This window comes from Cetorhinus maximus, chromosome 25 (assembly GCF_964194155.1).
Source record: "Cetorhinus maximus chromosome 25, sCetMax3.hap1.1, whole genome shotgun sequence".
NCBI lineage: Eukaryota > Metazoa > Chordata > Chondrichthyes > Lamniformes > Cetorhinidae > Cetorhinus > Cetorhinus maximus.
The window spans coordinates 164,109-187,009 of record NC_135903.1 but is presented as its reverse complement, the minus strand read 5'-3'; positions in this window follow the sequence as shown (position 1 = coordinate 187,009).

The window sequence follows — 22,901 nt, the reverse complement described above, 5'->3', positions numbered from 1 at the left end:
GATCAGATTGCACTGATGTTACTGACAAAAACAAGTAGAAACTCTACCCCATAATATTAGCTTTGAACAATACAGGGGCCCAACATCACTGCTGAAACCCTGAAGACGCTATTGGTTGGTCTTAATTGTACTTCAAAGCTACAAAACTTCCTTTCAAATATCGCAATTTCCTTCGGACACTCACATGGTATTTATAAGCAACTGCTTTAGTTCACCTTCTTACAAAGACACTGAAATCTTCAGCATTTTTAAGGTTACCGATATTTCCTGAAATGTTTTACATATCACAAAGTCCTTTGAAAATGCGTCAAATATATTCAACAGAAGTTTTATTTTTCATGTTTTTTTCGGAGGTAATTTAAACATCAGAACATTGAGCAACTAGAGTGCAGAGAGTTTATTATCGAATCCACATGATACAAGAACAGGTTAAAAGATACCACAATGTGTGAGGATAAATAGCAATAAGTATGATCGATGAGACTCTCCTGCATCTTACAAATGAATTGGTTCAGTTGTCAGTGCAAGGATGTGGGGTTCTTATGTTGCAGCGGTAGCATCCCTGCTGCTGCACCAGAAGCTTTGGGTTCAAGTCCCACTTCAGGACTTTTTACCCAACCACTGCCCTTCCCCCACCCACCCCCAAAAAGGCCAACTGTCACTTGTTCTTTCACAGAATGCTGACCCTTGTTCTGCTATTCACACATTCTGCTTTCTTACCTTTGCCACTATCAGCACCTTCTTCAGCCCTTACCACTACCATTAACACTCCCTTTGTCTTGTGTCCATGACATCTTTATCAATCTCTCCTTAGCCCCCAACTATCGCTGACCTTCTATTTTGCTTTACCTGCTCCACCCCCCTTTAAACAGTATAAATTCCTTAACTTTCTACTTCTCTTTAGCTCTGAAGAAGAGTCATATGGACTCAAAACGTTAACTCTGTTTCTCTCTCCGCAGATGCTGTTAGACCAGCTGAGTTTTTGCAGCATTTTCTGTTTTTATGCCACTTCAGGACTAGATGGCGACTTGTGGCCAAACAGGTTGATTGTCAGCCTGTAAATCCTTCCAATATTCCTGATGGCCATTGATAAGAGTGGGGGAGTTTCTTGGTCAGCCATATGACAAAAGCAAACCATTGCAGTACTTTGCCAAGCATAATTATAGACCAATCCAATTGAAGTTCATGGTCATCAGTGCCCTCTTAGGCATGGTACCTGAAGGAGGAGCTGTGCTTACTGAATAGAAGCTTTTTGTTTTTATAACAGATTAATCACTTGAGGGGATTTAAAATCTTTGAATGGGTTTCATGAATGAGAGGTTTTCTCTGTATCAATTATATATGAGTGAAAGCTCCAACTGATTGTTAGAAGTTTTTGGATTTTCTCCTGTCTGTGAAGTAATGACAATTGAACCCAGTGAAAAGGAGTTTGGAATTATGACCACTTAGTATTATTTGCTTAAAAGTCATAGCATAGACACCGAGAAAAAGAACAGAACATTTTAAAGTTTGTTTCAGTCTTCTCATTCCCATCAGTTTTCATAGCACTGCACATCTCCTCTGGCTAGGAGACCGTGCAAAGAAACAGCAGGCTAAGATGTGAGAATCTGTTTGGCCTAGACCTCAGTTTGGTTTCCCATGACAACATGTTCTTCTGAGCTGGGATTAAATCAGTTTTTATTAGCTGATTATAACATGGTGGGTTATCTAACATATTATGCTTTGTGCTATTATCTGGACCAAGGGCCAGATTTTCACAGAGTCAGGCTGGCTCTAAGGCCTTTAAAATAGATTATTAGAAGTTTTTTTTACAACTCCACGTGTCTCCTGAGGTTTGCACTAGTAGATACTGGGTGAATGGCTATGGATGTGGCATGAGGCTATGACATGCCATGGGGATGGCATAGAGCTATGAGGTGGCATAGGGGTTTGAACTGGCATGGCGGAGTATGAGCGGGCATCAGGATGAGTAGGGGTGGGAGTGAGGGCTAAAGGGCCTATTAGCCTTTAATAAAACTGGGCTGAAATCTCAGAGAACCAAGGTAGGCCTTCTAACCAGCCTGCCTCTGTGACCACCTCTGAACTGCCTCCAGAGGCAGCAGGCCTGACTTGATCATGCTCCTGTGGCACCGGAGTGAAAATTGTGTGTATGGGGTCATTTCCCTGGGCCTGCCAAGTCAGGAGATTTCCTGACTCCAGCTTCCTGCCTCCATGGCAAAAATCCGGTCCTAAATGTTCAATTTCATGATTCAACTGGATCAAACCAGTGTGGACTGCTGTTTTTGGGGGACTTTCCCATAGCCAAGTTTGTAATTATTTTGATATATCCACAAATATGCTGGAACCAGACTGCATTTATTTGATCATGCAAGAATGACGCATCTACTCATAACATTAAGAATTGCAGAGGAGATATGCTAATCTTTTCATCTCTGCAAGCTGACTTCATACTGCGCCCAGACTGATGAGATGTTCATCTTCTTTCTCTCCCTACTGCAAGGGTCTTACCGCGGATGACTTGCACAGCCTCAATTCAGCTCCTATCAGTAGAAGACATAACCCTACAATTCAGCAAAAATGAGCACGTTCGTGACATTGAGACACGATTGTGTGAAATGAAAAGAGAATCACTTTGCGGCAGCTAAGGGCAATTTTTCAAAGACTAGAGACAAGGTACATTTTTGGGGAAGAATAGTGAAAACTGTACTTTGTTCTCAGTCATGCTACACTTGATCTTAAAGTATTTGTTGCTGTTATTTGGTAACAAAAAGTGGGAAAATTGTTTATGCTCCCAACTTAACATACACAAGATAATTCACCAACATTAAATACAATTGGAGGCTATTAGAAAGCCAGTTTAATAATGAGGCTACTTACACTTTGTTTGGCTTGCATTCAAATTTGATCAAACGTGAGATGTACACCTCAGCTGAGTTTAAGTGAAGCACAATAAACTATTCAGTTTGCAACTGAAGTTTTTCCCATTTCACTTTTCCCTTGTCTTTCCTGTAGACATTGACTAATGGATCTCATCTAATTTCTGAAAGTAAACAGGGCTTCTGAAGCCTACATGTAAAAGATCACATGTCTAACACAGCACAAGAGAGAGCTGGTCCAGAGTATACACTGATTATAATGTTAAACATAGAGGGTGCAACATTCAGCGATGACCTGACAAACACTGCAAGTCTTCCTGTCACAAGCAAACCACTTCATATCACAGTGCATGTCACTGGCCTGGGCAGATTGCGAGGTAGTGGTGGGTTGGATGAGATAGTTATCTAAATAATGAATGACTTCATTGAAATCGCTTGAAAGATCTTTATGTTAAAATGATCAGCCCTCCTAACATATAATTATGTCCTCCATGAAACAATAACATACTTTCTCATGATTAATTTTCTTTATAATTGAGGCATGATACAACAACAAATTATGCACCAAGATGATGCAGCAAAACATTTAAACATTTTTGGGTAATGTTGGCATTTGCTTTAAAGCACCACACAGAAGATAAGCACAATTTGGTGGTCAATTAAGTCCAAGTAAATGACCGCAAATTCTGAACAGGCAAACAAATCTCATAAAGGATCTTTTTACAAGTTTTAACCCTGTTTAACCTTCTCTTACTCCCTCCAGTTGGGAGGGTTAGATGGATATGGGTGGGAACTTCTGCATAGTTATTCTCAATGTTGTTTTGTAATTGGTTGACATGAAATATATTTCCGTGGCAACGAACTGGACTTGACAACATTTCCTCTTTGAAGTGGCAAATCTAGAGTCTGGTGAGAATTAGCAAGTTATTGCGTTCAAATGACACCCGAGGTTGCGATTGGAACTCAGATGCTAAACTTGGGAGTACCGTGCCCAACTGCTAGTGTTCCAGGCTCTCTCAGATGGGATCCTTTGTTTGTCTCTGGTGTAGCTGTGTGAGAACAACCTCATTATACAAGAAAAACAGAAATGAGCATAGAACAGGCCAATATATGCCAGAATTTGCTGATGAAAACCTGGGCCAAGAATCTCCTTTGAACTGTTCCTGCTCCTGCAAATGTGCCGGAGGTGTGGTGGAAACCCTGTTTATGCTGTAGACATGATTTCTGCCCTACTTCCAGTTAAGGCATGGTGACGGTGCAAGTGCAGATGTAAGAAAATCATCAGTCATTGATTAAGTTGGAAAAGAGGCTCAAGGGAGACTGCTGAACTATTGAGGCACAAAAACATATGTAAGAATTTGCCATGTTTAATGTCTGGTCTGTGCTAAGCTCAGCCAGAGCAGCTGCAAGGACGTTACTGTTGGCCTTACAGCCCTGGATTTAGAAGATTAAAAGATCCAGGGCTGTCCTTTGTCATTACACAGCAACGCCAACTGAGAGTGCATGTGTGGATGGGTGGTGAGTGAGGATAGTATCAGGCTTGGCTCCAATGGCCTGATCACACTCATTCTCAAGGATCACACAGTGAAAAATGGACATTTAGATGATGTACCCAAGTGTGACTGTCACCTATAGGGACAACATCCCATGTCAGGGAGTCAATGCCTTTATGAATTGGAAAGGAGGAAAGGGAGAACATTGGAAAGAAAAGAGTAAGGAGGAGAGTCACTTTTATTTATCCAAATCTACATTAATTGTCACAATTTCAGAAGAGTGTGGTAGTAAAAGAAAAAAGAGAAATAACTTGCATTTAGGTAGTGCTTTCACATCCACAAGACATGCCAAAGACCTTTACAATCAATGAAGTACTTTAGAAATTAGTCACTGTTATAATGTAGGGGACACAGCAGATAAATTATACGCAGATGACACTAAAATAAGAGAGTGCGGTCATCTTTGTAAATATCTTTGTATTGTAAATGATTTTAGGAGTATGTAGACAGTTAGTAATTTGACTAGGTGCCAGATGAAATTTAATTCAGCAAAATGCAAGGCAGTATATTTTGTGAGGTGAATGGGTGAGGATATACACACTAAATGATCAATTTTAAACAGTGCTGTGGAGCAGAGCAAATGCACACATCTTGAAAAGTGGGAGGAGAAAATGATTGCAAAATCCTATGGAATCCTCGGTTCCTAAATAAGGATATATGGCAGAATTTTCTGCCTGTCGGGCGGGTGGGCCCGGCCCAATCTCCGGCGGACGGGGAGCCAATCCCCATCGGAGAAACGGGCCCTGCCGCCATTTTACGTGGGCAGGCCAATTAAGGCCTGCCCAGCGTGACATCCAGCGGGAAGTGCTATGAGCTCCCTGTGCGGGTGGGGGGGGGGGATTCCCTAAAAGTGAGAGTGCGCTCTTTCACACATGCGCACAAAAGAGCACACATCTCCTTGAGGCTAAGTGCAGCCTCAGGGAGGTCACTTCCACTTTGAAAAATATTAAAAATAGAAAAAAGAAAATTCCCTAACATGTCTCCCTCATGTGACAATGTCATATGAGATGGGACATGTTCATAATTTACAGAATAAGCTTATTAAAATGTTTAAAGCCCTGCATGAAACCTCATCCCGCCGGTGGATGAGGTTTCATGTTTTCTCTATTTGCCGCTGGGGCTCCTGGCCGACCTGCTAACCTTAAGGTTGGACGGGCAGGTCCTTTAATTGTTTAAATGATCCTGTCAATGGCCTCAATTGGCAGGTTGGCGGGCCCACAGCTGATTTTGCTGCGCCCCCGCCTTCCTGAAAACTTAAATGGGCCGGGATGACATTCGGGGTTCCGCCTGACATCATCCCGCGTCATTTTATGCGTCGGCGAGCGGGTCCTGCCACCTGCTCGCTGATGGCAAAATTCTGCCCATAGAGTATCAAAGTAAAGAGATAATGCTAACAAAAATACACACATACAAACTATTGGTTAAGCCACAATTAGAGTATTGTATCCTGTATTTGGCCCCTTAATTTATGCAGGATTTCAAGGCCTTAGAGAGAATGCAGAAGATATTCACTCTGATAACACGAGGAACAAAAAGTTTTAATTTTGAGGAGTGACTAGAGGTACTTTTCATTAAAACATTGAGCAGATCTGACCAAACTGTTCAAAATTTTGAGGGGAAAACTTGGCAAACTATTTCCATTGGCCACTGATGCACTAACCAGAGAGCATAAAATTCAGATCATTGCAAATTAAAGACATGAAGGGGGACATTAGGCAAAAAACTTTTTGTGAAGGTGGTTTTTAGGGTGTGGAACATTGTAGAAGCAATGATGGAAACAAAATCCATCCTTGCTTTTAAAAAGGGAAAGAGTTGCTAATTCCTTTTTCCTTCATTGCACCTTGAGTTAACTCTATTATTATAGAATCATAGAAATGGCACAGAAGGAGGTCATTCTGCCTATTGCTATGAGCTATGATTTCCTTTTGTGCTGTAAAATATCTATGATTCTAGTAATGCTAGTGTTGATCTTAAGGTTAAAGGAAGACAAAGGAATTATCAACATTTTGAAGATTTAGAGAAATGTCTTTTTGATGAAGTATTCCCCACAGTCCCCCCTCCCCTACCCCACTACCCCTACTGTCACCCCATTAAATAACTGATCAGTGTGTGAAAATGTAGAGCAGTGCCCAACGCTTCTCATTGGGAGACCTAAAACCTCCAGACAGTCAGACTAAGATCCCTCCTATCAGCGGGTTCTTAGCGTTGTTGCTCAAGGTTTGGGAGGTCAGAATGATTCTCCAATTTTCCCTCCCACCCTTGCTCCATAACTTGCCCACAAGCGTAAGATCTTACCACACATCCTTGCACTGCTTTTGGGCTGGTTATAGATTGGTTGTTTATTTTACTTGTTTTCGTGTTAAACAATAACATTCAATCTCATTTTTAATTTTATTGATCTTTTCTGTCCTAGATACAAATAAGAAAACCTGAATGTATTCAGCTGCAGTGTCGCCACTGCTCCTCATTTTCCCTTCTATTCTGATCTGTAGAAATAGAAGGGAAATATCACCTGCAATTTGTATGTAAGTATTGATAGTCTTTGTGATTTATGTACCCAACAAATGCAATACAGCACACCATAATTTCTCAATACCAATATTTTAAACTCCCAACATGTTTTGTGATCTTGTGTAAATAGTAAGGGCTAAACATGGCTTTGCAACCATTTTGGGGGGCAGGGGTTGAGATTCGCAATCTGCCCATTTCTGTTGAGAAAGGCAGAACGCAAACTTTGTGTTGCCTCCTCATTTCCATGATTTCTGTGCACAGCCCAGTGTGACCGGTGCTACTGGCTGTTGCACATGCAACAGGGTGTCTAACAGAGTGCAAGGCTGGCGTTTAGAAGAGCAGTTAGCCTCCAACTCTTAAAGGTGGTCTGTCCCTCTTACAAGGAAGCTGCAGTGAATCAAAGAAGGCTTCTGCTGACTGCGAGCACTGCAAATGAAGACTAGGCATTAAGAACAACTGGACAGAGGGCTCCACAGTTCATTCATGTAACACTGAAGACTTCAGTTGGAGAGATGCCATCCACAGGGGTCTATAAACTGTCAAGGAAGGAAGCAGAAGCAGGAAGCCAAGGAGGTCATTGCAAGGAATCTGGCCATAAGGACCTGGCAGCAGCGCAGGAAGAAGTTTAATGACCACACATGGGTGGTCAAGGCCAGTGAATGCCTCTTCACCCATCTGTGACCCAATGTTTCCACCAACTTCTCACCTTGCTCAATGCACCAAGTCCAGTAGCAGATCCTAGCTTAATATTCAGATACTCCATCTCACTCTCAGACACATTGCAGTTATGCCAGCCTCAAAACACCTCTTGCTGTCTCCACATACTTCCAGCTATTCAGCTGTGGCACGCATATCTCTCAAATACAGTGCAACACAATCAGTGCCATTCTGTCCTCCATCACGCAGGACAAGGTGACCCATCATAGCAGAGAGCAGCAGAGAACCGATGAGGGCTAGGTGCTCCTTTATCCCCTGAGCCCAATGGAGGAACTGGTGATCTGCATCATGGACTCGAAGCATCTGGTGTTGCCCAGAACATTCAGGATGTCAGTACATGGCTTCCTAATGCCTCTTCTGAACTTCCACCTCATCCTCATCCAGGATTCTGGGATAAGGTGCAAGGAGCAGATGGTGTGACCATGGACCTCTTGCTTTATACCCTAATCCCCCACTTCTGATATTATGCTTTCAGATACCCAAGCATTGCCACCTCAGCAGCCCAAGGAGGAATGGAGAGAGAAAGCAATATCAGCACCAATGAAGAGACTCCATCACTTAATCTGACACTCACAGCCACCAGCTCTAATACTGGCACCGTGCATACCCGATTGGTTAGCATAGAGTCAGGATCTACACATGGTGGGTCACCAGACATCAGTGGGCTGCAGACAGGTCAGGGGAAAAGGATATCTCACCTGCCAGTTCACTGGGGGCTGAGGTCATGCACAAGCCCTGCTGCAGGGAGCTCAGATGAAGACTTTAATGACACAGCACACAGGAGGACACTGATGAACGTGCACCCCAAGATGCCAGACAGCCTCCTGTCAAAGAAACATGGAGGAATCCAGCTTCAACATGGCAGAGCATGGAGTCTATCCTTTCCAGCATACAAGTGGTGGCCTACTCCATGACAGTGCCAGCAGACCAAGCAGCGATGCAGGGTTGGGGCTAGTGTCTCAGCTTCCATTGCAGCCCAGGTGGAATCCACCTAATGTCTCAGTGCTACACTGGAAGCTCAGATGGAGATCATGAGGTCCATGCTTCCTGCCAAGCAGCTGAGACTACTGCTACCATGGCTGTGGATCTCAGTGCTCAAAGAGATATACAGGGTCTGGCTACAATCCGGCAGTCTGTGTTCCAACAGATTACTAGGATTACTATGACTCAGAGGCACTGCAACCACAGCCCCCATACCTCATGCAGAGTTGGGCACCAGATCTTTTGTCCTCCCTGAATATATGCCACAGTTTGCCACAAAACCTCCCAAGATAAGCCACACCACTTCCACTAACCCTGGCACAGCAGAAGTCGAAAGCACTTGGCCCTTTAAATCGTGCTTTTTGCAGTGTCCTGTGTGCTGCAAGAGTGATTCGCCGTGGGGGGCTGAGTGGACATGTGCAGACCAAGTGCATCAAATCATCTGGAAAGGCTGATTGCTGTCACAACCAGACCTCCCCTCATGCTACTGGTATCCATTCTAGTGCCATGCCCAGCACGGGGCAACATGCAGGACACATTGCAAAAGGCTGGCAGCGAGGCCCTGCTATTTGATCCTTTTGGACTTCCGTAGTGTTTGAACCAGCTGCGCTACTAAGCTCAAAATTGCCGCCTAAGTTTCTTCAGTTAGTTCATGCCATCAGACTACCATATCCACTGGGTACATTTCAGAAAATAAATAACAGATGATAGCAGACAGATACAGATAAATAGTCCGTTAGAACAATAAATTGTAAAATAGATACTGTTATTTTCACAATAAAGCTGAGAATACTGGTCCATATTCAGAATGCTTTATCATATCCTTAGCTCATTCGACAGGAATGGGAGATAGTGAATACCATCTCGTATCATTGATTTTAGTGGTCTCTACAACACAATGGCTAAGTGTGGTCTTTTGCAGCAAATGATCTGCACTTCAATAGGGCTCACCTGCCCCATCAAAAAAGGATGCTTTTTAGGTAACCCTTAGGAGAAGACAACATAAAATATCTATTATGTATATGCAGATAAGGCTATGCAGACTCAGTTACGCTTCTTAATAAACCAGGTTTTGTTACCTAGTTGAGCAACTAAATCGATTTTCTCACAGAGGCTATCAACCACTTCACCATTCATTTCTGGAACGACATAACTGCTACAGAACTAATCGGTATATACATTTAGTGATTATTGCAAAGTAGAATTGTAGTCTTTCTGTAAAGTAGAAAGGCTGTATTGAACAATGGAATTTCTTGAATGCTTAAGGTAGCTTCTTTCAGACCTCATTGTATGGTTCTATAAATGGGGTTTAAAAAAAGGTGCATTTGCATTAATAAAATAATATTCTCTTGTTAACCTTTAAGAAGATCAGATATATGATGTAGCTTCACACGCATAATTTCTCAGATGGCAAAGTGTTGAGCTTTGCAGAGTGGGGACAAAGCAAAACTCAAGGGAAATGAAGTAAATCAGAGCACAAAGCAATTTGGGTTGTTCCTCTGCATTTCTTAGCATTGGTTATAAGGCGGGAGAAGGACTTGGTAAAAATGATGTGTGACATAGCTGACCAAACAGGAGAGAAATGTAATTTAAAAGTATGCCTACAAATGTGTCTATAAGTAAGTGTGTGTGCATCTGTACAAGGGACTGAAAACCTATGTCCAAAATTCAGGCATTAGATTTATACATCTAAAAATATAAGACTGAATATTTGCATGAGCACTTATCAAATTCCTCTCCAATGGAGATGTTGCTCATTTAAATTAAATTATTTAATATCTATCTCAAAATAGCGAAGAAAGGAATTTGATAGGAATATGCTAAGTATTTATACTCACAGTAACTTCCAAAAAAACCTTAGTAATCCAAATTTGGCATCTCATGTGAGGCCCAGATCTCGTTGTGCTGAAGCCTGAATACAATTACCCTGATATGTGTCTGTTGTTGCTTTGGGTCCTTCCAGTTCATTGTACCTAAGCCAGTACTCAATCAGTTGCATTCAAAGTTCGAGAAATATAACTTAAAATCAGATGAGTCCTAGACAGGCAATCTGATTCTTTAATGATGAGTTATTCTCAAAGCAGGATTGTCCAAAGGATTAAACTGGGAAAACACAGAGGTTTTAACAGATTGAAAGAACTGATAATGACAATGTTAATGTGACTCAAAAAAATGACCTGACATGACCTGTCAGTTGACAGTGGCTCTCATCTCTTGAGAAAAGGTTAAAGGTCAAAGCACTGACCCCTGACTAGGGTCTTGAGTTCACACCCAATACAGTGCATTTCTCTGAAGTGTAGGACTGATTTTCTACACAGATTTGCTCAGGTTAAGTATATATCACACATAACGTAGCGACAAATTTTTAAAGAATACAGAATTAAGCTTGTTTGGTAGTGATAAGTAGAAGAAAAGCAACCGGGCTTCATTGGACCAGAATGTAATATTGCAATATTTTCTAACACATTCCTTAAAATCCAGTCTTGTCCTCTTGCTGTTGCTATTCTTCCTGAGGTCACTACTTCATGCTGTTACCCTCTTATTCAAATTTAATCAGTATAAAAATCCCAAACTCCTGCTGATACAAGAGCTCTCACTATAACCCAGCAGCTAGAAAATGCTAGACATTGACATTTCTACTTAAACACTGGAGATCAGAAATTCAGTCAAGAATGTTTCTCTCTGTCTATATTTATTATGAGACCATCTTACCTGACAAAAGATAATAATTGGGACAAATGAAACCTTTGGTAAGATATTAACTGCTAATGTATAATAATATTTTAAACTTACTTATGTATGTTTTTAATAATTAATTACTCTCTAAGAAGGTATGAAAGGATATATCCAGTTGATATGTAGTTGGAAGAGAGAAATTTACAGGGTAATGGGAAAAGAGCAGGGGAGTAGAGCTAATTGAATAGCTCTATCAAAGAGCCAGCATAGACACAATGGGCCGAATGGCTTCCTTCAATGATCTATTGTTTTAGAATTTCCTGAGTATGCTTTGCATGCATCAATTGGATAATATTGCTAGCTGGATCTAATGTTTGGGGCTGTGCTGTTGCTATGTGATTGTTCCATACACTGAGGAGTGAAAGATTGAGGGCCAGATTTTTGCAGAGTCTGGCCGATTCCAGAGGCTTTTAAAGATGATGGATGGGACCCAAGTGCTGAAGTCCCAACCCCATTTCTAGCAGATTTCATTTTTTGTCGGCAGGGGAAGGGGGCGAGGTGTGAATCAAGCAGGCAGGAAACTCGACCTCAGCAGGGTCATTTGAAATTAGTGCTGAGTTCATGCTGTTCCATGGGCCCTAACCCACAGTGTGGGCTTCACACATTTATGGGGGAGACATAAATGCTCTTGAAGGGTGGATAAGGCCTGTTTATGTATCATGATCCAAAGTTATTTAAATCCCCACCCCTTTAAATGTGAAAGAACAAGCTGCAGTTGTCAGACTAGAAAAAAAACATTTTCTGCTGGAGTGCATTGATTGAAAAACATTACCATGCTGCAGATTCAGTAGAGTTCATGGTTGACATTTCCCAAGGGCTGTTATTATAGCTGAGACCATTATGAATGCGTGGCTGAGCTTTAAAAGGTCCAGAATCACTTATCCCAGCAGGGGGGCTGAGTTAATTTAAGGGGATGTTTCAGAATGCATCGAATAGATACATTCCAACAAGTAAGAAAAGGTCCAAGGGACAGACCCACATCCGTGGTTAAGTAGAAAGCTTAAAGATAGTAACAAACTTAAAGAAAAAGTATATAATTGTGCAAAGTGAGGTGGAAGGCTAGAAGATTGGACAGAATATAATGAACAGCAAAGGATGAATAAAAGATGAATAAGGAGGGAAAAATTAGAGTATGAGAGAAAGCTAGCCAGAAATATAAAAACAGATAATAAGAGTTTCTATAAATATTTAAAAAAGAAATGGGTTAACAAAGGAAGCATTGGCTCTATAGAAAGTGAGTCTAGAGAATTGATACTGGAAAACAAGGAAATGGCAGATGAATTGAACAGATATTTTGCATCAGTCTTTATTTATAGAGGATACAAGTAACATCCCTGAAACAGCTATAAATCAGGAAATGAAAGGGAGGGAGGAACTCAGGAAAAATGCAATCACCAGAGAAGTGGTACTGAGTAAATTGTTGGGGCTGCGGGGCTGACAAGTGCCCGGATCCTGATGGACTTAATCCTAGGATCTTTAAAGAAGTGGCTAGTGAAATAGTTGATGCATTGGTTTCAATTACCTGAAACACTCTAGATTCAGGGAAGGTCCCATTAGATTTGAAGATAGCAAATTTAACTCCATTATTCAAAAAGGGAGGGAGACAGAAAGCAGGAAACTACAGGCCAGTTAACTTAACATCTGCCATAGGGGACATGTTAGAAGCTATTATTAAAGCAGTTTTTGTAGGGCACTTGGATAAGTTCAAGGTAATCCGGCAGAGTCAAAATGATTTTGTGAAAGGGAAATAATGTTTAACCAACTTATTGGAGTTCTTTGAGGAAGTAACACATGCTGTGGATAAAGGAGAACCGGTGGATGTACTGTACTTAGATTTCCAGAAGGCATTTGATAAAGGGCCACATCATAGGTTATTGCAAAAAATAAAAGTTCATGGTACAGAGGTCCATATTGGCATGGAAAGAAGATTGGTTGGCTAACAGGAAGCAGAGAGTAGGCATAAACGGGTCTTTTTCAGGATGGCAAGATGTAATGAGTGGTTTGCCACAGGGATCAGTGCTGGGACCTCAACTGTTTACAATTTATATAAATGACTTAGATGAAAGGATGAATGGGATGGTTGCCAAATTTGCTGATGACACAAAGATAGGTAGAAAAGTATGTTGTGAAAAGGACATAAGGAGGCTACAAAAAACTATAGCTAGGTTAAATGAGTGGGCAAAGATCTGGCAAATGGAGTATAATGTGGGAAAATGTGAAACTGTCCATTGTGGCAGGAAAAATAAAAGAGAAGCATGTTATCTAAATGGTGAGAGATTGCAGAGCTCTGAGATGCAGAGGGATCTGGGTGTCTTAGTGTAAGAATCGCAAAAGGCTGATATGCGGTACAGCAAGTAATTAGGAAAGCTAATAGAATTGTTATGACTGATGCAATTGGTAAAGCAGTTATTTAAAAATCCCGGAGGGAAACTTTAAACTGTCATAACCTATAATTTTAAGTGTTATGTTTGAGATGTGACTCTAAATTCAGGAATCAGACCATCAGTTCTTGAGCTTTTACATTAAACTAAATGAAACATTTTATTAATTTATACAGGTTAAAATATATATACACATAGCTACAAATGACTACTGTCATAACTTTTAACAAATTCCCAAACTAATTTCCATTAAGGCAACAGCAGCCCATAGACTTAACCAGACACCAGAAAAAGCATTTCCACCCTACAAATTCAAATGAGGTTCTTTTCACTTTAGTTCCTGTGAAAACAGTTGGAGGCTTACAGCTGCCTTTTGATCTCACATTGCCTCTGCCCTGCACACACAAACTGCTGAAGTTATACCTACCACACACCTCACTGAATGTAAATTTCCATTGTATCACCAACCTCTGAACTAAACCACTCTAGCAATACAACCCCTTTCATAGTACAAATTTTATTAGTAATATAAGCATATTGCTTGGTATCTGCTAGATAGGTGTCAGTTTTCACCCCACTTCTTGAATGTTCTATTAAAAAAATGCAAATGCGCTCTACCTCTCTGTTTACATCTCAAAACTAATACATATTAAAGCACCCAGACTACCTGGCTTTTATCTAATTAAGACATGCCCACAGACTAATCCCCTGTTTTAAAAGAAAAATATTTTTCAATAATATTATATACATTAATAGCTTTATGATAAGAATGTTATCATTTACTGTAAGGGGAATTGAATACAACAGTAGGGAGGTTTTGCTTCAGTTATACAGAGCACTAGTGAGAACACATCTGGAATACTGTGTACCATATTGGTCACCTTATTTAAGGAAGGATGTAAAATGTGTTGGAAGCAGTTCAGAGAAGGTTTGCTAGATTAATACCGGGAATGGGTGGGTTATCTTATGAACAGGCTAGGCTTATATCCACTGGAGTTTAGAAGAGTAAGAGGTGACTCAACTGAAACATATAAGATCCTGGGGGGTCTTGATAGGATGGATATGGAGAGGATGTTTCCCCTTGTGGGAGAATCTAGAACTAGGGGTCACCCATTTAAAATGGAGATGAGGTGAATTTTTTTCTCTCAGAGGGCTGTGAGTCTTTGGAACTCTCTTCCTGAAAAGGCGGTGGAAGCAGAGTCTTTGAACACTTTTAAGACAGATGTGGATAGATTCTTGGGAAGCAAGGGGGTGATAGATTGTTGGGGGAAGGCAGGATGCAGATTAGAGGTTATTATCAGATCAGACATGATCTTATTAAATGGCAGAGCAGGCTCAAGGGGCCGAATAACCTACTCGTGCCCCTTGTTCGTATGTCCATATTTTGATTGACATTTTTAAGAGCCTCATAAAGGATTAGATGTTTCCTGCATTCACCCTTGCTGTGAAATGTTTAACAGTTTTCCACACATTGGCAGGATTCCCCCGGACCTGTAGATAATCTCATGACCTTATTGCTCCTGACTAGCATTTTCCACTTCATTGAGGACACCTCAACATGCTTAAGTGTGTGATACAAGATTTGCTGACATTGCCACTCACAATGTAGTGTTCCATGGCTGGTTTGGAAGCAGAGCCATGTAAAAATCCTTAAATAGGTCCTATATCTTTGTTTTAATATTTGTTAATGGGATGAGGGTGTTGTTGGCTGGGCCAGCATGTATTGCCCATCCCTAATTGCCTATAGAAGAGGGCAGTGAGCCGCCTTCTTGAACTGTTGCAACCCATGTGGTGTAGTTATACCCACAGTGCTGTAGGTACACCTATAGTGCTGTTCATCCAACAAGACAATATTTTGTAAACCTGACTGATTGGTACGAAGGGACTTGTAAATGTCTGTCCTTTAGTGAAGGAATTAGAGAAAGGTCAGTCTACTATACACTCCTTTGCCATTAGAGTGTGTGGACATGTGTATTATTGTTTGATCACTTTTAATTAGTAATTATTAGATACTGTTTCAAAATGTGTTATTCAACTCATTCCATCTCCCTTTGCACCAACGTTGAAGGATGAAAATATTGACTAATTTATGTTGCTGCATGATAATTTCCTGAAGGAGCAAGGTATTGGGATATATTCAGGATGTGTCTGTGGATTCTGAGTTTGTCTCATGATGAGGTATGAGTAAATGTGTTCACCTGGGGTATGTTGATTGTATTCTGGACTTGAGGCAGTATTACCCAGAGCATTTTTTCTCAAATTAGCCACAAAATTGTGTGCTCTGCGGTTGTAGAGTTAGGTACATAAGCCTGCACCATCTAATGGACAGGATAAATATTCATGAACCTGATAGCCATGTTCCTCCCTTCTTTTCATATGTTCATCTATTGGAATTGCCCTCATCCAGGAACAGTTCCATGACTGGACAGTTGACATTCAAGATACCATTCAGACATTGCCTTATTGGCTGCCTAGTAGGTAATTCAATTTCTTCAATTTCTTTTTAACCAAATTGTAATCAAATAGTTTGTTAACTGTTGATATAATTAAAGATGGAATGACATAAACTCTTGATGTAGCCTTCTTACTAAGTACAATTATTAAGTCTATAATTTATTAAGTCACATTTACTTTTCATCTTCTATCCATAGGAACATAGGACTTAGGAACATTCAGCCTTTCTAGCCTGCTCCGCCATTGATAGGACATGTTTGTTGATCAGAGTACGACGACATAATGATCCTGAAATATGCTGATGGTACTGGTGGGTCTCATAAAGAATAACAAGGGAAACTATAGGAGCTTAGTGAATATGTTTGTAAAATGGGTGCAACAACTGAACGAAAACAAGACAAAAGAACTAGTTATAGACTTTAGGAAAAAGTCAGTTAATGATATTTTTTTCAGTGAAGATTCATGATGTGGTCATTGAAATAATTACTAACTACAAGTATCCACAAAGCAGATGATAAATTGAATTGGAAGGAATAGTGTGTCAATAGGATGCAAGCCTATAGGCGAAGTTGAAACCAAATCACAGAGCATTTCTTTATAGAGAATGTCCATTGACTTGTCCAGTCTCATAGCTCCCCTTCCACATACTCAGTGTCTCAGCTATACCCATTTATACTCTTTTGAGTTATCAACAGTCACAGATTGCAACTCTTTGAGTACAATCACAGTTCTTGGTTTTCTGGGAGTGGGACATGAACCCACAACCCTCTGATTCAAAGGCGAGGGTGCTATGAACTGAGCCACAGCTGACACCTCTATACCCATTTATATGTGCTCAAAGTACTTAATTAAACAATGCCTTTCACCTGTGGTTCCTAACAATATAACTAACATACCATTAACACAACGTACAGATGTGGTGGCCAAGGGACATACAATTATACGACCTCAGAAAATTAAAATGCTTTTGAATAGATCCTACAATCATGAAACTCTTCCATACAGCTGTAGTTGAGAATGCTATCCTTTCTGGATGTCTCACCTGGTGCTGTTGTCTTAGGAAAGCAGGCTCTTTAAGGGTACAGAGGTTACTGAACCAGGCATGAAGAGTATTTGATAAGCAGATCTTTCTTGATGAATTCTGCTCTCAAAGAATTTTGATGCAAGTAAAGAGTGTCATGAACAATGAGAATCACCCCTCATCTCAGTATTAATGGTGGATGCATTCAGGGAAAAGGCAACAATCCCTCAGCTGCAGGACAAATTGGTTCCTGAACTTGTTTGTTCCCTTCTGTATAAGAACTTTTAATATGAGTTTGAAGTATGGGTGAGGGTATGTACTCAAGATGGGACTCACTGACTGAATATTTTAATGCATTGGATAGTTTTTAATACAAATGCTAATTAAGTTAGATCTCTGTAATAGGGTAATTTCTTTCTTTTACTGTTATTATTCATTTATATTTAATTTTTAACGTACAAGCAATGAAATGAATTTCCATGTGAACAATAAAGTGAAATTGAATTAAATTAAATGAAATTGAATTAACGCAAGACTCCAATATCCATATTCTTTAACTTATTTTTAAAAAAGCTGCATGCTTTTTTTTCCATTTATGGGAGCTGGTTAGGTCCTTTGGCTGGACACCTAGCGTGTGATTCAGAATAATGGCAACAGCACAGGTTCCCATTTCAGCTGAGATAGACTTGGGGCTGGATCTTCCTGTCGGTGTGCAGGGACGGGTCCAGCAAGCTGACGTGTAAAATGACACGCAATGACCTGGGGCATGCGTCCTGATGTCATCGCGCGTCATTTCGGTATTTTGTTCAGCAGGCCCATGCCAGAGGTGGCTGTGCACCCGCCAAACCGACAACTGGCTATTAAGGCCATTAAACAGGTAATTACACTTGCTAAGAACGCTGCCCGTCCAACCTTAAGGTTGACGGGCAGATGAAGAGCTCAAGTGGCCTTCGCGTTTTTCAGGAAACCTCATCCACGGGCGGAATGAGGTTTCCTGAAACTTTTATAAAATAAATAAATAAATATTCCTAACTTCACAACCATGTCCCAGCTCATGTGACACTGTCACATTTTTACTTTATTTATTCAAAAGTTTTCTAATCCATTCAATCTCCCTGAGGCAGCTCCGCGTCTCAGGGAGATTGCTATGCTCTTTTGCACACATGCACCCTGCCCTCTCCCACCCAGCCTGCCCTCCATAGGAAAAATTCTTCCCTTGGGTCCTGCCTCCTTGCCCTGTCCCTGAGAGTGGAAGGCAAAATGGCAAACTGCCACTGACAAAAATCACCAAGCAAACAGCTCAGGATGAAGCATCAGTGGACAATCAGCCAAGGAACTACCTTCAGGTAGAGCTCAAATGAGGAAATGAATTATCCTGTACACTATACAACTAATAAGATGACATGTTTTTTTTTGATTGATTATGCCTTTGTGAAGCACCTTGGGACAAATTTCGACATTAAAGGAGCTGTATAAGTGTATGTTTTTGCTATTGCAGCCACGGCTGTAGGGAGTAGAATGAGACTATCTCTAATTTACGTGCCTACTCATTAGTCAGCCACCTCTATTTGGGGCAAGTGCTTTTCAGAGTTATGCTGGATAAGCATGGAACTGCCTGAATGAAAGTCACCGGTATGAAACTGTATCATACTGTTTTGTATATAATGCTCTACCATTCCTGGGCACCTTTATCTATTTTGTAGATTTAGCTTTTTTTTTGCATTACCTTGCATTTTCTCTCTCCCATTTGAGCTCCACGGCCTGGAACACAGACTTCTCGACAACTATCAACCCTGTTTCAAGACCTGCAAACAAGATGTGGGATTCAAATGAGCGACTAGGCTTATGCGCATTTCATCTTTCCAAGACAGAATGGCTGACGTTCATGCATAGCCTTACCTGCATAAGGCAACATTCTTCAGTTTAGACTTGGTTCTAATTTTTCAAAAGCATGACAAAAATCAACAATGAGAAAAAATCCTTGTGGTTTTCCGTAATAATTTGCAATACAACTGTCCATTGTAAATCATTGTAGGAAACTTCAAGTGGGTTTTGCCTGAGCACATATTGGTACATATAACCATAGGTGAAATAATCGGTTTAAGTGATTTGTGTTTAAATGGCATTCTTGTGATCAGTCCATGATCTTTGCAACATAACCTGGGCCTAAATGTGGCCGTGAAAATGTGAAATTCCCAATTTGCCATGCTGCAAGTTTTACTTTTTCAGAATGAATCTTATTGTTCAGTAAGCCTCCTTTTCCCCCTCCCCCAAAAGAATACTGAACCATCTGGACTCCTACAGCACAGAGAACTGCAAGAAGAATTTACGGTAAACAGCAAAAAGGGCTGTACAACAAGACTGGCATAAAGGACTAATGAATGTGAAAGAGATTGAGTAAGTTTTCCCTCCTGCTATCCCAAATTAAAAGAAATTTCCAACCCTCTTGTAAATTCAGTTTGAAGTTCATGGAATTGATCAAAAGCAATTTTTTTATGGAAGTGCTTTGCTGGAAAAAGATTTTCTGCAAATTTGAAAACTGTCATATTTTTCACCTCTTGGCTTTGGTATATCCTCTCTGGGATAAAGATTTAAAATATGTACAGAAATCGTCAGCCAAGTGACTACTAAGGAAACTCAGAAGTTCAGGATAATTTAATTTACCAAACTGGTGTGCATAATTGCATTAGCTCATTATCAGTTGTACTTCATCTTAGAATTTTTAAAAAAGTTGCAATTTGAAAATTATTGCAGAGTAACTGAAGTCCAACCTTCTCCCTAGAGTGGAAAGTGGGCTGCTTTGTGCAGCAGCTCAGTCCTGCCTTTAACAGCAAGTGTGCAACCCACACAAAACTCCCCAAGAAGACAACGATGAACATTCAAGTGAAACCAGTTGCATTTCATCCATAAGCATTAAAAAAGCTGACTGGTTCTCTGAAACCTGATGAATAGTTGAGATTTTATAGTTCCACGTGTCTGAACTAGCTGTGTATTTAACTGTGTTATCCTATCACCTTAGCAATGACATTTTGTTGTGGTGAGTCAGGATGATAAGAAACAATTTGCCATGCTGCAATTCACCACAAAAATGAAACAATTAGGAAATATTTATTAAGGATGCCTTATTTGTTATTCATTCATGGAATGTGGGTGTTACTGGCTGGGTCAGCATTTATTGCCCATCCCTAATTTCCCTTGAGAACTGAGTGGTTTGCTCGGCCATTTCAGAGTCATCAACATGGCTGTGGGTCTGGAGTCACATGTCAGCCAGACCAGGTAAAGACAGCAAATTTCCTTCCCTAAAGGACATTAGTGAACCAGATGGGTTTTTACAACAATCAGCAATGGTTTCATAGTCATTTTAATTCCAGACTTTTTATTGAATCCAAATTTCATCATTTCTCGTGGTGGGACTTAAACCCGGGTCCCCGGAGCACCACCCTGGGTATCTGAAGTGCAAGGTCAGTGATAATACCACTTCCCCATAAAGGACTTATCCGCTTGAAATTTCTTATAATTTGGGACTTCTTTCTCTATATGTATTTTCCCAATTAGACAACAACTATATAATTTGAACAAAAATACCTGGAAAAATTCAGCAGGTCTGGCAGCATCTGCGGAGAGGAACACAGTTAACGTTTCGAGTCCGCATGACTCTTCAACAGAACTAAGTAAAAATAGAAGAGAGGTGAAATATAAGCTGGTTTTGGGGTGGGGGGGGGGGGGGGGGGGGGGGCGGGTGGGGGGGGGGGCGGGGGGGTGGAGACAGGTAAAGCTGGATAGAGGGCCAGTGATAGGTGGAGATAGCCAAAAGATGTCATAGACAAAAGGACAAAGAGGTGTTGAAGGTGGTGATATTATCTAAGGAATGTGCTAATTAAAGGTAGAAAGCAGGACAAGCAAGGGACAGATAGCCCTAGTGGGGGTGGGGTGGGGTGAAGGAATCGAAAAAGGCTAAAAGGTAGAGATAAAACAATGGATGGAAATACATTTAAAAATAATGGAAATAGGTGGGATAAGAAAAATATATATAAATTATTGAGGAAAATGGGGGGAATCGGAAAGGGGGTGGGGATGGAGGAGCGAGTTCATGATCTAAAATTGTTGAACTCAGTATTCAGTCCGGAAGGCTGTAAAGTGCCTAGTCGGAAGATGAGGTGCTGTTCCTCCAGTTTGTGTTGAGCTTCACTGGAACAATGCAGCAGTCCAAGGATGGACATGTGGGCATGAGAGCAGGGTGGAGTATCCGTCCAAGGGCCCAAACACTCCTTTCAAGTGAAGCAGCATTTCACTTGCTTAATGAGACATTAAGCCGAGGTTTCTTTGTGAAAGATCCCATGACACTACATAAGAAAGAGCAGGGGAGTTCTCCAATGCTCTGGCCAATATTTATCCTTGAACCAACATCACTAAAACAGATTATTTGGCCATTTATCTCATTGCTGTTTATGGGAGCTTGCTGTGAAGAAATTGGCTCACTGCAACAGTGTCTCCGCAACAAAAGTATTTACTTGGCTGTGAAGTACTTTGGGACATACTGTTGTCATGAAAGGTGCTTTATAAATGGTAATACAGAGCTGCTGGTCTCAGAGACCCTTTACTGGAATTGCATCTCCTACTCTTTGCTTCAATGCTAAGTTCTGTCAGGAGGTATGTTAGTCTCATCTGGAGCTGGGGCAGAGTGGAGGACAGTAAATCTACCCTACAGTGCTTTTATAATTTTAATTCATATAGTGCTTATACATATATAAAATGCAGATAAACAATACTTGTGTCTCAGTGGCATGAGGTATGGGTGCACCAGTGTGCTAAGCCAGTATTGGAGAAAAAAGGCACATGGTCACAATTCCCTGTGTACTTAGATCCTGACTTGTGCAATGAATGGAGGCATTGTAGCATTCTACAGGGAGGAACAAGAAAACCAGCAGACAAGCTACCACATGGCATCCTATACAGGTAAAATCTTCATCTTAATCTGCAAATCTCTCCACAGCCTTGACTTATTTATAGCCATTTAACCATTACTAGCTCCTCCTCCCCCCTCCCCCCTCAAGTCCTCCAGTGCTTCACCCCTTCCCTCTGTTCCACTTTCATTCTCAAAGTCTTTAGCTGACTCAGGCATGCACTGTGGAGCTCCTTCCCTGGGCCCCTCTGCCTCCTGACCTCCTTCCCTATGTTTAAAAACCTTCTCAAAGCGCATCTCTTCAATGAAGAATTCAGTTACCTTTCTAAACCACCCAGAAAGACAGACTCCTTGGTCCATTACTTCTCTATGAATCAACTTGGAAGGTTTTCTGCTTTGAAGGTTTATAATGACAAGTTGAAAACATTCTGATCATGGCATGGGAGCACTGAGTTTGGTCAAAGGAAGCAATGGCACAATATACCAGTGCATAGACTGGGTGATCAAATTTCAACTTTGGCTGATATACGCACTCAGATCTACCCAACATGGCGAGTTATTGGTCTTAACGACAGAACTATGTAGATCCAAGGTGAGAGCCAGTAATAATTGGCAGGGGTTTCAAACCACATCCACACGGGCATCCTCTACCAACTCACTGTGGAACGTGACAGGAGAAAGACTTCCTATCCTTTCCACTGGAATTCAGGGCATGTGACTCAAGAGATTATAAAGGATGGAGAAATCAGGAGAAGAATGGATTGAACT